The following is an 11,176-nucleotide window of genomic DNA, read 5'->3' as shown; positions in this document are numbered from 1 at the left end:
TGTTGATGGCCACTGCCTAGCTTGATTGCTCTTGGTGGTCCCATCCTAGGGACTAGACTTCATAGCTTAAGAGGGACTTAAAAGATCAACATATACGAGAGATAGAGTGGCTTGGGAGACCTTGATTCTTCCAACCTGAGGGAGGGCTTGAAATTATTGATCTTAACTTTTAGTGCATAGCTTTGCTTTGCAAGCTTGTGGTTAGGGGACTCATGCTAGGTTAGGAGCCTTGGAATTTATTATTTGATGCATCGGGTCTTGCACTCCCTCTTATGTGGTGATTGGATGGATACCATTAGTTGGATCTTTTCTTTTGCAAACATTGGCAGAAGAGAGCTCATGCTTCTTCTTTGGGATTTTGTTAAGCATGTTGCTTTGCTTCTGGCCTGTAGGTAGACCCTCGTCTAGAGGATATCACTCTTAGTATTTGGAGGCTTTGGCCTTTTGGAGGTATCCCCATAAAGTTTCTTCAAATTAAATCAAGGCGAGAGGAAGTGGATTTTCGCAAACAACCATGCAAGGATCTTTGTTCTTCACATTTAAGTAATGCCAAAAAATATTCAAGAACTTTCAGATCTCCCCTTCGGGAGAGCTTTTAACATCACTTTGGAGGAGGTTTTGAAATAGAGAAAAGTCACTCTCTTCTTCAAGCATTCTATTCATGGACGATTGCAATAAATACAATAAATACATGAGAACATATTTGGATCTGAACCCTCTTGCCCTAGGCGCCTGTCAATTGATGAGTCCTTACATGAGCTCCAGCAAGTGAATGCTAGGCCACTACACCCTAAGGAAGCAAGGGGAGGAGGGAAACCTATGCAATAGTTATGTTGTTCGAGTCCCAATGATCATGTCGTGTCTGCACTGATAGAGGTAGTGCTAAATTTTATGATAGTCAATACGCCTCCTAGGCTATCATGATTTGGCACCTTTTGTCGACTTCAAGCCATCCTTGTCTCTCAATACTAACCTACATATTCATCAAGGGTTTTTCCAAAGAGTCAAAAGGCTATCTTTTTTTTTTGAGATCCTAAAAAGTATGACGTGGCATTTCCAACTAGAGCCTTGGTTCTTATCAATTTTGTATTTGCTTAGACTTTTTTAGTAGTATTTCACCACAAGGTTTTCATGCTCCACATTTAGCTATTTCTTTTATACATAATAAAAGTCTACTTCATTACATGAAAATAAAGGCCCGCAAGCAAGCATGCAGGCAAGAGGTGGGTAGGTACATAGGTCGATAGGTACATAGGTCGATAGGTAGGTAAACATGTTTTACATGAGCAATACAAGTTTTTATTGCATCTTCTCACACAATCCACAGGGATATCCCACTAATGCAGTCATTTATTCCCCCCCCCCCCAAAAAAAAAAAAAAAAAACACTAGCGTATTCATAAGACCAAACGAGGTGCATGTGTTGTGTGTGGAGGATTAGTTCCTGTTTGGACAAACTTAAAAAGTTAAAAAGAAGACGGTCATATATATAGTGAGTTTTGGAGGTAATCTAAATAGGACCCAACATATATGGGACATGGATGACTCTTGATTGAAAAGATAGACAACTGTAAAGACAAAGCTTGCAAGAAAGCACCGTGTACCTTTTTTAAAGGCTGTTACAACTGTTTGAAAGCAGTTCTATGTCACCTTGCAAGATGGCTCAAAGGGATTGCAAGGTGACTCAACAAGGAATCAATGTATAGTTTCAAGAGAGCTACCTTTATGGGATGTCCTTATAAGGAAGAAAATTTTGAAAGAGAGCTACCTTTATGGGATGTCCTTATAGGGTTGATAAGGTTCAATCAATGGCACATTGTTTTGGGAGATAATAAGGCTCTCTCTTCTGCCCATCGTGGCACTAAGAGAGGGCCATCATTTTACTCAGCTTCGGAAGAGAGATATTTGGCAACAGGACGATGCATGGGGACAGCCTGCTTATTCATGTTTATCCTTATTTAAACCATTGCACATCCGATGTTTGTCAATCCCTTAAGGTACTTCTTGCCGCAGTCATAGCCTGAGCCTTCAGCTTTTTATGCCATGGCAGCAAAATGCTCAAAAATCCCTTGCACCCTCATGCCAGGAAAGGTATTTCTCAGCTGGAAGTTGTTAATATTTTTTTGTGATATCTACTTGTATACTCCCACATTATATCCACACCTGCATACACCTACACAGGTGTACTCACACCTGCAATGCACGTACGCACACATATGCACAAATGCACCCATGCATGCACGTGTGTGCATGCGCGCGCACATTTTTTTTGTGAAAAGCAGTATCTCGTTTACAAAAGTGTATATTCATAGCTCTTTCAGAATGAAGCAGCTACTACTCTGACAACGAAAAACACTGATAAAACACTTCTACCTAGGCCAAAGGAAGATCTCCAAGAGAATGTGCTTGGAGAGATGTATGCAAGGAGGAATGAAAGAAACGATAAACATACACCGAAGAGTACCCGTACAGACGAATGTTACAGGGGTGATATAAGGACCACAAAGCCCACTAAGCCCACCAGCAAACTGTAAAATAGGCTAGCATAGAGGCATATCTACCAAATAACCAAAACTTCCTGCCTAGGAAAACAAGCATAAAGATAAGCCCCCCAGCAAGAAGATCCCAAGCAGTAGGACAGGTCCAGAGAAGAGGCAGGACAGTCTCCTAGGGATGCTAACAAGTGGGCAAGCTGAAGAAGCTATATGGCTGGCACCTATCAAAGAACCCATCGGTAATGCACTGACCAAACAACGCCACAAGAACAACCTCTACCTGAGACTAAGTTTATTGATCCAGATGCGACGAAGACAACCCTTTCAACAAGTAAGAGACTTGACAAGGTGCCAGAATTGTTTCCATGCTTCTAATCCACGGATGTGAAACTAATATATGATAAGCTTTCTTGGCAGAAAGATTTGCAAACGATAAAGAAGAGTAACCCAGAAGTCTCCGATCAAACTTTAACTTCCGATCCACTAGAGCAAGAGCAATAAAGGCAACAAGGCAAAGGCTGAAAAGGTTGCAGCATAGTGAGAAAGCGCCAAATAGACCTGTGATACAAACCCAAACAAAATTCTCCTGGATTGAGGAAAAGAGAGAGTGGAGCCCCGATCATCCACCACATCATCCACTACAGTAATGCCCAAACCATGCGGAAAATATGCCTTTCTAGGCTGAAGATGTGCTAAAGGGGAAGCAAAGACACGGCTCCAATGGATACTCTGCGAATGGAGAGTGTTCCCAGGATCCGGAGGATGGCCTATCCAATGCAAATGAGCCAAGAGCTACTGCCAATCCTGAATCAAACCAGTAGAGAAGGGACACCCAAAAATACAACCATGCCAAAAATAACATCTGATATAGCACGAAAATCCAAGGGCCGAAAACATCTGTCTTGAGAGAACCACTCAAACAAGAAAGTATAATTCCCCATGGCTGCCGTTGCTCCAAAAAGGTGAGCAAAATCATGGCCTTGCGAGCTAACACATGAGTATGAAAGGCATAGATCACATCGGTACTTTTGGCGATTCTCTATATGATTGCCAGTGTCATACGACAATATGATGCTAATGTCAAACTTCTCGCTTGCAACTCTCTCCCTAAGACACTCCATGCTTCCAGGCCTTGGCCCCTCATCTGAAGAGATTCCACTCAACCTTGCCATCTGCAAACCTCCAAAAGCACAACACAAGCCCAAGTCAACTTAAAAAACACCCAAGCATCAAGAAATTCTAGGGAAATTCTCTATTGCATTAGAATATAATGATGACATCGGACCCTATTTCCATTGGTATATGAAGAAAACCCCTTTCCAAAGGTATATATTGATTCTAAACCGACAAGGAGTCATTTTTAAAAAAGATCACAAAGTCAAATATGATTTTCCTCCTAAACTGGTTTTTCTGCTTTTAAGAATCAAAGATTCAAATATGCTTTCTCGAGTCTAGGATTGGGCCTATTTTCCCCCCCAATTCTCTTGCTTGCACTTTCCATCCATGGCAATAAGCACCCTAGGGCATCTTTCTTGCCTAAATGTGCTTTGTTGCTTGTGTTCCTACTTTTCCTTCTAGTACTCTCGCTTAATGTTGGATGCCCCCTTCCCCCCTCCCCCCTATGTTGAACACCCTTGAACACCCCGCCCCCCTCTTTCTTCTTTCCACACACTTTTTTTTGTCAGACACACACACAGTTTTTTTTGTTGGTGAAATCCAGTTGTCCTTATATTACAAAGAACAATCCCATGAAAAGGGACAGCCGATGACAAGCTCTCAAAAGATATCACTATATGACAAGAAGGTCGGATAATCTATATCCCGCGCATGTAGACAATCATATGATGATTGCCTTAAGGATGCCCGGAAGAACTGATATTTAGCCGAAGATGGATCACCCCACACACACACGTGTCTTGTACGGCCTGATTATCCGAGATTCTTTTCTTGTGACATATATATAGCATCATGTTTACTTTTGGAGAGATCCCTGATTCAAGCCTAAATGTGTAAGTTCAAAGTATCTTACTACTTTTAAAAAAGTGCTCGAGGCTCTTGTAAACTCATAACATCATACAAAAAATCAAATTCTTGTGAGTTGATGGTTTTTACAAGTGCTACCCCCTTAAGAGGGAGGCATGTCTTGATAAAAAAATGGGTCAAAAAATTCAATGATGCTTTCAACATTAAGAGTCACTAAATAATATCTTCCATCTACAGTTCTTGAAGATGATATAGCCGTTGAGCGCAGAGATTCTAGTTCAAAGGCCTTGAGAAGTTTCCTCTATTGATCGCACTAGTCAAAAAGAAATACTCTTCTTAGTGGCAAGCAACAAGCCCAGTAAAATTACAAATTTAAAAATCCACTTACGTACTGAACAAACACGCATAATCTGTATCTTTGGCCACCATCTCTCTCTCTCTCTCTCTCTCTCTCTCTCTCCTATGCGTGTGTCTATATCTATGTCTATGTGTTTTCTCTTCTAAGGTACATGAGAGCCATGAGATAGCCAAACTAGATGTATTTGGGTATGTCTAGGAAACCCTTGTCCACATGTCAAAATAGAAGGCGGCAAATGCTTTAGTGAAAGGCTCGCAGAGACTAGCTAACCTCTTTAAAATTATGCATATGACAGCTATCACAGTGGCTAAGAAAGATGAAGGTGAAAATATGTGGATAAAATTTGACCAACCGTCCCGTTTAGGGGCATGGTACTAGTAACATGTTGAAATTTGCTAATTTGCCCCTGATAAATGAAGTATATCTTACAAATCTATATTATCAGATTCAGCTCCCTTACACACCCAACCACCTCCTACTAACCTGATCTCTCCCTAGTCTTGCAGCCCTGCTTGCCACAGCTGCATTCTATCTTTCTGTCTATCACTCTCATTACACCCCCCCCCCCCCCACCCCCCGGGATCTGCATGATGGTGGGTTGAGTCTAGAAGCATGGGTAAGTGGACATCCTCCGCTCCACTTTATCCGTTGATTTAGACTCTCCCACATTGCCCAAGATGTGGGAAAAGACGAGGGAAAACAGAAGCCTGAAGACGAGAAAGACAGACGCAAAGAAAATGGAAAGGGTACGGGTACAAGTATGGATAGGACTAATTCATCTCACAGCGGGAATCAGGTGGACAGTACAGCCACATACTTTGATAGCTCTACCTCAGCCTACCCACCTCCTAGTGACTCCCCTAGCCCTAAGCTCCCTTAGACTGTCTCCTGGCTCACCCCCAGTCTCCCTCTCTCCTCCCCGAGGTCCCATCCCCCCAAATACCCATGCTGTACCAGACTATGACTGGTTTTTCTCCAGTGTTACATGCTTACCCACCACCGCAGACCATGGCCTCTCCAGATCTCTTGCAACAGCATGCAGTGCATGTGAGCCAGATAAAAGGAGCAGCAAAGACACACAGATACTCTCCAGTGCGATTTCCTCATGACCTAGGCATAGGATTTTTTATCTTCTAAAGGAGGTAGAGGACCTCCGACATTCAGCTAAGGTAGCCCCACGGTGGTAGAGGAGCGGATTATCACGATACAGATGGGTATTGAGGAGGCCTCTGAGTGGGTGGATGTTCTGAAATGCACTAACTCTATATGGGGGCCTATTGGGTGGCTCGCTCCCAAGAATGAGTTCTATGCCATGATCCTCAGGTATTGCACCACCTTTGTGACCTCCCCCTTTGGGGTACCTGAGCATGGAATTGAAGGGGCGTGGCGGGTCAAATGGGGACCTCACCAAAGAGAAGCCTCGACGGATACGTTAGAGAGACACCCAAGCCTGATTGGTGGCATTGTGCAAAAGCACAGCCCTTGGCCCACAAGTTCACATGGATGAGGATCTTACTCCTCTGCAAATAGAGGAGAGATGATTACTCCTACAGCAGCGGGATGTTATCGATAGGGATCAGTGGCACATGAGGGATGACAATTGAATGGCCCTGCACGAGGGCCCATTGACACACCTGCCTAGGGAGGCGGAGTCTATGAGACTCACAGGACCGAGAACCTGATCCTGTACCACTTGGAACTGTAATGGAACCTTATGGCCAAAGCTAGGGAGCTTCTCAGAGTCATACACAAGGCACGACATTGTCTTCTAGAGAGTCATTACAGCCCAGAGTGCCCACTACCACCAGTCTATGGGTACACATGGGAGTCAATCTATTGGGACGAGAGCCTAGAGAGACAAGAGGGGTAACAAGGATTGGGTAGTGTAGCAGCTCTATGCCGATCGTCTCTCATTGGGAAGATCACTGCGGAGCGGCACAACCCACATACCAAATTTCTTTGGATCCATATTAGGAGCACATCATCGTAGGATACCTTCATCGCAATCTACAACTTTCTCCCGAAGACCTCAAACAACAGGGAGGCCCCAGAGGAGGCGGCATCTCCGTATGCTTTCCTTATATCCATATATCATGGACTTCTCGAGTCATTGGGAAGTCCTTCTTGAAGACTTTAAAGCCTAGACCGTTGACCGGCAGGTATTGATAATTGATTTTCAGCACGACTCCATGCTATTGCTTGACATGGATCTAGATAAGGAAAGTATCTCCCAAGTTTCCACTGGTCACATCATATGGGCATATTTTCATAGACATGGGCATGATGCATGATACAATCGTCTGGAGAGATCGCCGTCTTCCAGCGGGCTCACTTCTTTGCCACATGGAAGGGGACCTAGTGTATTTGACTACCTCTTGGGATGCCTTGCCTTTGCCTCTCACATCACAGACTTCTCCATTCCCTGTCCCCCACCTAAAGCTGACCATACCTACCTATTTTTTGGCTTATCCACCCCCCTCCCCTCACCGAGCACATACACCCCACATACACCACTTACCAAGAGATTCATCTTGATCACAAATTGGCACCCACCTATCCCACCCGCCTCTCTACTTTCATCACTTAATCCCTCCATCATGCTCTCTCTAGTCCTCCTGACATACCACTAGATCGAAGATTTATGCATCACCACTTAACACTCAAGTTAGTCGGTCTGCTGAGCATGAAAGATTCAAAGCTATGGGGCGGGTAGGTTTCCATGTAGATCGTGATATGCTAGACGACATTTTTGCACCGAGATTTGTCACTGAGAAGGACCAAGCACGGAAGCAGAAAGACTACTATTGCTTTATGGATTTCTGCAAAGCCTTCAACACAATACCACGAGCCTGACTATTCTAATGACTACTTGATCTATGGTATAGTCAGGACATCATTTGAGTAGTCGGGACATTGTTTGAGAGGGTATCACGTAGAGACAAGACATCGATTGGGTGGACACAGGAGATCACAAGCACAATCAAGGCCAAACAAGGTTGTCCTTTATCACCAACTTTGTTTGCCTTATACATTAACAAAAGCACGAGTCTTTCATCATGACATTGGGAGGAGCAGGATCACCCTTCAACACTTCCCTATTCTCGATTCTATTGTACGCAATAATGCAGTTCGATTTTCCTTATTAGCCAAAGCTCTACAACAACAGCACTTGGATGCACTCTAGACTTTCTACGAGACACATGATCTGAAGGTCAACCTTGAGGGAACATCAGAGCCCTACCAAAGGATGATAACATACTTCTTCTTTGATGACCCAGCCAAGGGCAACATGTGGTGAGACTTAGTAGAGACCCAAAGTGCACAACTTGATAGACCCAACCTCAAGTGGACTCTCACATGAGGACCACAAACATCTCTTCTCTACTATTTGACGTGGGAACACAGACCCTGGAGTGATGGTAGCATTTGTCAGACAATGAGCTACCTCTTAGAGATTATACAGGAGGGAGGTATCCGAACTTATTATGCTAAGCACTAGCAGCATTCCATTACTAATTTTCTTCCTCCATGACACCACCCCTCACCTCATATAGAGCCATTGATGGATGAACTCCTCTTGTCTACCCTGAGCCGACTGGTGGACTGGGTCTCACAAACAGTGTAGATAGGTCCTGTCATAGGGATGGATAGTCGCTAATGGCTAGGGACCTCCCCTCTTGTCCTTTCTCTCGCTTGTAGTAGCAACAATACTATGGATTTATTGTCTCATCTCAGATACCAACCTTGGGTGTGGGTGCTTGTTTTTAGTGACCCCATCACTTAGGTCCATTGTATCTGGTATTTTGTTATCTCATAGACCCTTCAGTCTTTCGTACACATAGGGGAGATTCTAACACCATCCAGACTCCACTCAGAGCATGATCACTGAGTTTTTCTAGTCATACAGTACTAAACAAGAGGACTCACGAAGGCGACGGCCGGCCAGAGTCAAAGACACGCCAGACTTTTAGTGACCCCATCGCTTAGTTTCATTGTATCTGGTATTTTGTTATCTCATAGACCATTCAGTCTTTTGTACACATAGGGGAGATTTTGACACGCATCCAGACTCCACTCTGAGCATGATCACTGAGTTTTTCTAGTCAGACAGTACTAACCAGGAGGACTCATGAAGGCCACAGCCAGCGGGGACCCAAACCAGAGTCAGAGACACGCCAGACTCGGTAGCGCACTGAGGCACAAATCATGCTAGGGGACCTCACTTCCATGCTCACTAGACCAGATGCACGACCTATAGGAGTGACTGTGGCACTTGTTCACTGTAGGGCAATAGTCAGGAAACTGCAGTGGGCTTTACATGTCAATAGCCACAGGAGACTCCAACGGGCTGACAGCCGCCAGTGCCCTATCACAGGGTTTCTGGCACCACCGCAGCCTCATACACCAATAACCCCTCCTAGAAGAGTTTCCATCACAGAAGACATTGCTGATGGAAACTCTTTTGAAAACAGACTCTGTCTTTGGCTGGTCGTGATTACTATGCTATTGTACATCTCTGGTGCTTACTGTAATAAATGCAGGTTTTTTCAAGAAGAAGACACAAAGAGACTACAAACTGTTTCAATAAAGGCAGATCGGATGATTGAAAACAAAGAAGTCACTCAAGATGACAATAATAGAGACTTCAAACGTAAGTAAATTCCAGACACCTGAAAGCAATAGGCATCCACCACAACACGAGCAATCAATATGAATGATTACTATTACTGCTGCTCTATGATAGACTTTATAAATGCCAACAAAATATTCATGTCACTTACAGGATCAGACCAAATATAGTCCAGGTTCTGTATACACATGTACTTTTTCTTGCAGGGATATCTAACTTGAAAAATATATGTTCAAAATACATTCAATGCATAGAGAGTGGAGCTTCCTATCTATTATCCACAAATGTAAGAACATATCTACCTCCTGCATATTCCATGTCATGGCAATTACGCAAGATCTCCATAGGACAAAACATGAAGGGCTAAAAATCTCAATAAAATGGATAAAATCATGCCTAATTTATTTTACTTGATCCTTTATAAACAGCTCTCATATAATAAGAAGGAAAGCAATCGATATGTACCTTCATCTGAGTTCAATTCCCAGTCCAATACCTCACAATGAGATTTTGCTTGATCTTTTGTTTTGCATCTACACTACCAAGAGGCATCCAATTTATCACCTGAATGTGAACATGCACAGTACCTGAAGAAGACATCAAATTGGAAAGGAACATTCCGTACCCTGGAATAGGTATTGCACCTTTGAAGATCAAATAGCTTAGAGCAACCTATCAAGCAACCAATCAGAATTTCAAAAGAAAAGCATAAGCCAATGTCCTCATCCCCTCTTCGCATTTGTTTAGCGACTCTACAAGCTTCATTTGAACAGCACTACACTTTTCACTATCAGCAATGAGAAGCTTAGAAGTACAAGCACAAGAAAAAATACTACCTTTACTTGTAAAAAGTTAGAACTGTTAAAAGCATGAAAGGAATCCATTAATTAGGCAATAACAAGTCTACACTACAATCACATCCTTTAACCATTGCAAATTTTTAAGCACCACTCACATCAATCATCTGTCATCTCCAGAAGAGTGAGCACTGAGTACAGATACCAGTCCCTCACATCATCTACACTTGTCAGATAGTAGTTTTGCACCAGTAAGCGGAGTTGCACCCCCTTACAACCCAAAGGATACCTGGCACCTTGTGTTTATTATGGAGTGCTAAAACAGAACACATATACCTTGGCTGTACAACTTGCAACTCAAAAAGATATCAAAGCGCCTGAGTTACAGAGCTAGGGAGTCCAGTCAGTCTATCACTGGCAAGAGACCATTGCAAACTCAAAAGTGCATCTGCATGCCCTGCATGCAATAAAAAAGGATGTGATGTCTCGTATTCCATCCCTAGTGCAAGCCTCACATTGGTCCCAGCTTAGGGAAACACTGTTGTTCTCCAAGAAGGCTTCCTTGTGTAGGTAGGCAGGAGGTGGCTGCCCAAAAAACAAAAACCTAGTGTCTCATAAGACAGCAGATCCAGAAGCTTCAATAGCCATGGTATGAACAGCAACATCTGCAGCTCCAACATGGACATCATCACCCAGCAGCAGCAGCAGCAGCATTATCATGCCCAGCAGCAGCCTGTACAGCAGATACATGAAAAGACTTTTCAGCAGCAGCAACATCAGCCTGCACAGCAGCGTCAGGCCAGGCAGGGTCTACATCATCATCTCCAGCACCATCAGCATGTACATGTACAGCAGCAGGTACAGCAGCTTTTGCAGGAGGTACAATATCTCAAGTGTAAGCAGATACATCAGCA

General features: G+C 43.5%; 1 long non-coding RNA gene across 1 annotated transcript; it reads right to left on the bottom strand.

Moving 5' to 3' along the window:
* Positions 1 to 4,568: 4,568 nt before the first annotated feature.
* On the bottom strand, positions 4,569 to 10,144 carry LOC147892398 (uncharacterized). Its single transcript, XR_015542386.1, has 3 exons — positions 10,091 to 10,144; positions 9,931 to 9,998; positions 4,569 to 4,790 (listed from the first exon to the last, which is right to left on the bottom strand). It is a non-coding gene; the product is annotated as an uncharacterized LOC147892398 (long non-coding RNA).
* Between the last annotated feature and the right edge of the window lie 1,032 nt (positions 10,145 to 11,176).

This window comes from Dipteris shenzhenensis, chromosome 16, assembly GCF_047967505.1.
Source record: "Dipteris shenzhenensis isolate YYH24624 ecotype China chromosome 16, Dip_SZ_1.0, whole genome shotgun sequence".
Taxonomy (NCBI): Eukaryota; Viridiplantae; Streptophyta; class Polypodiopsida; order Gleicheniales; family Dipteridaceae; genus Dipteris; species Dipteris shenzhenensis.
This window is presented reverse-complemented; position numbering and strand designations above follow the sequence as displayed.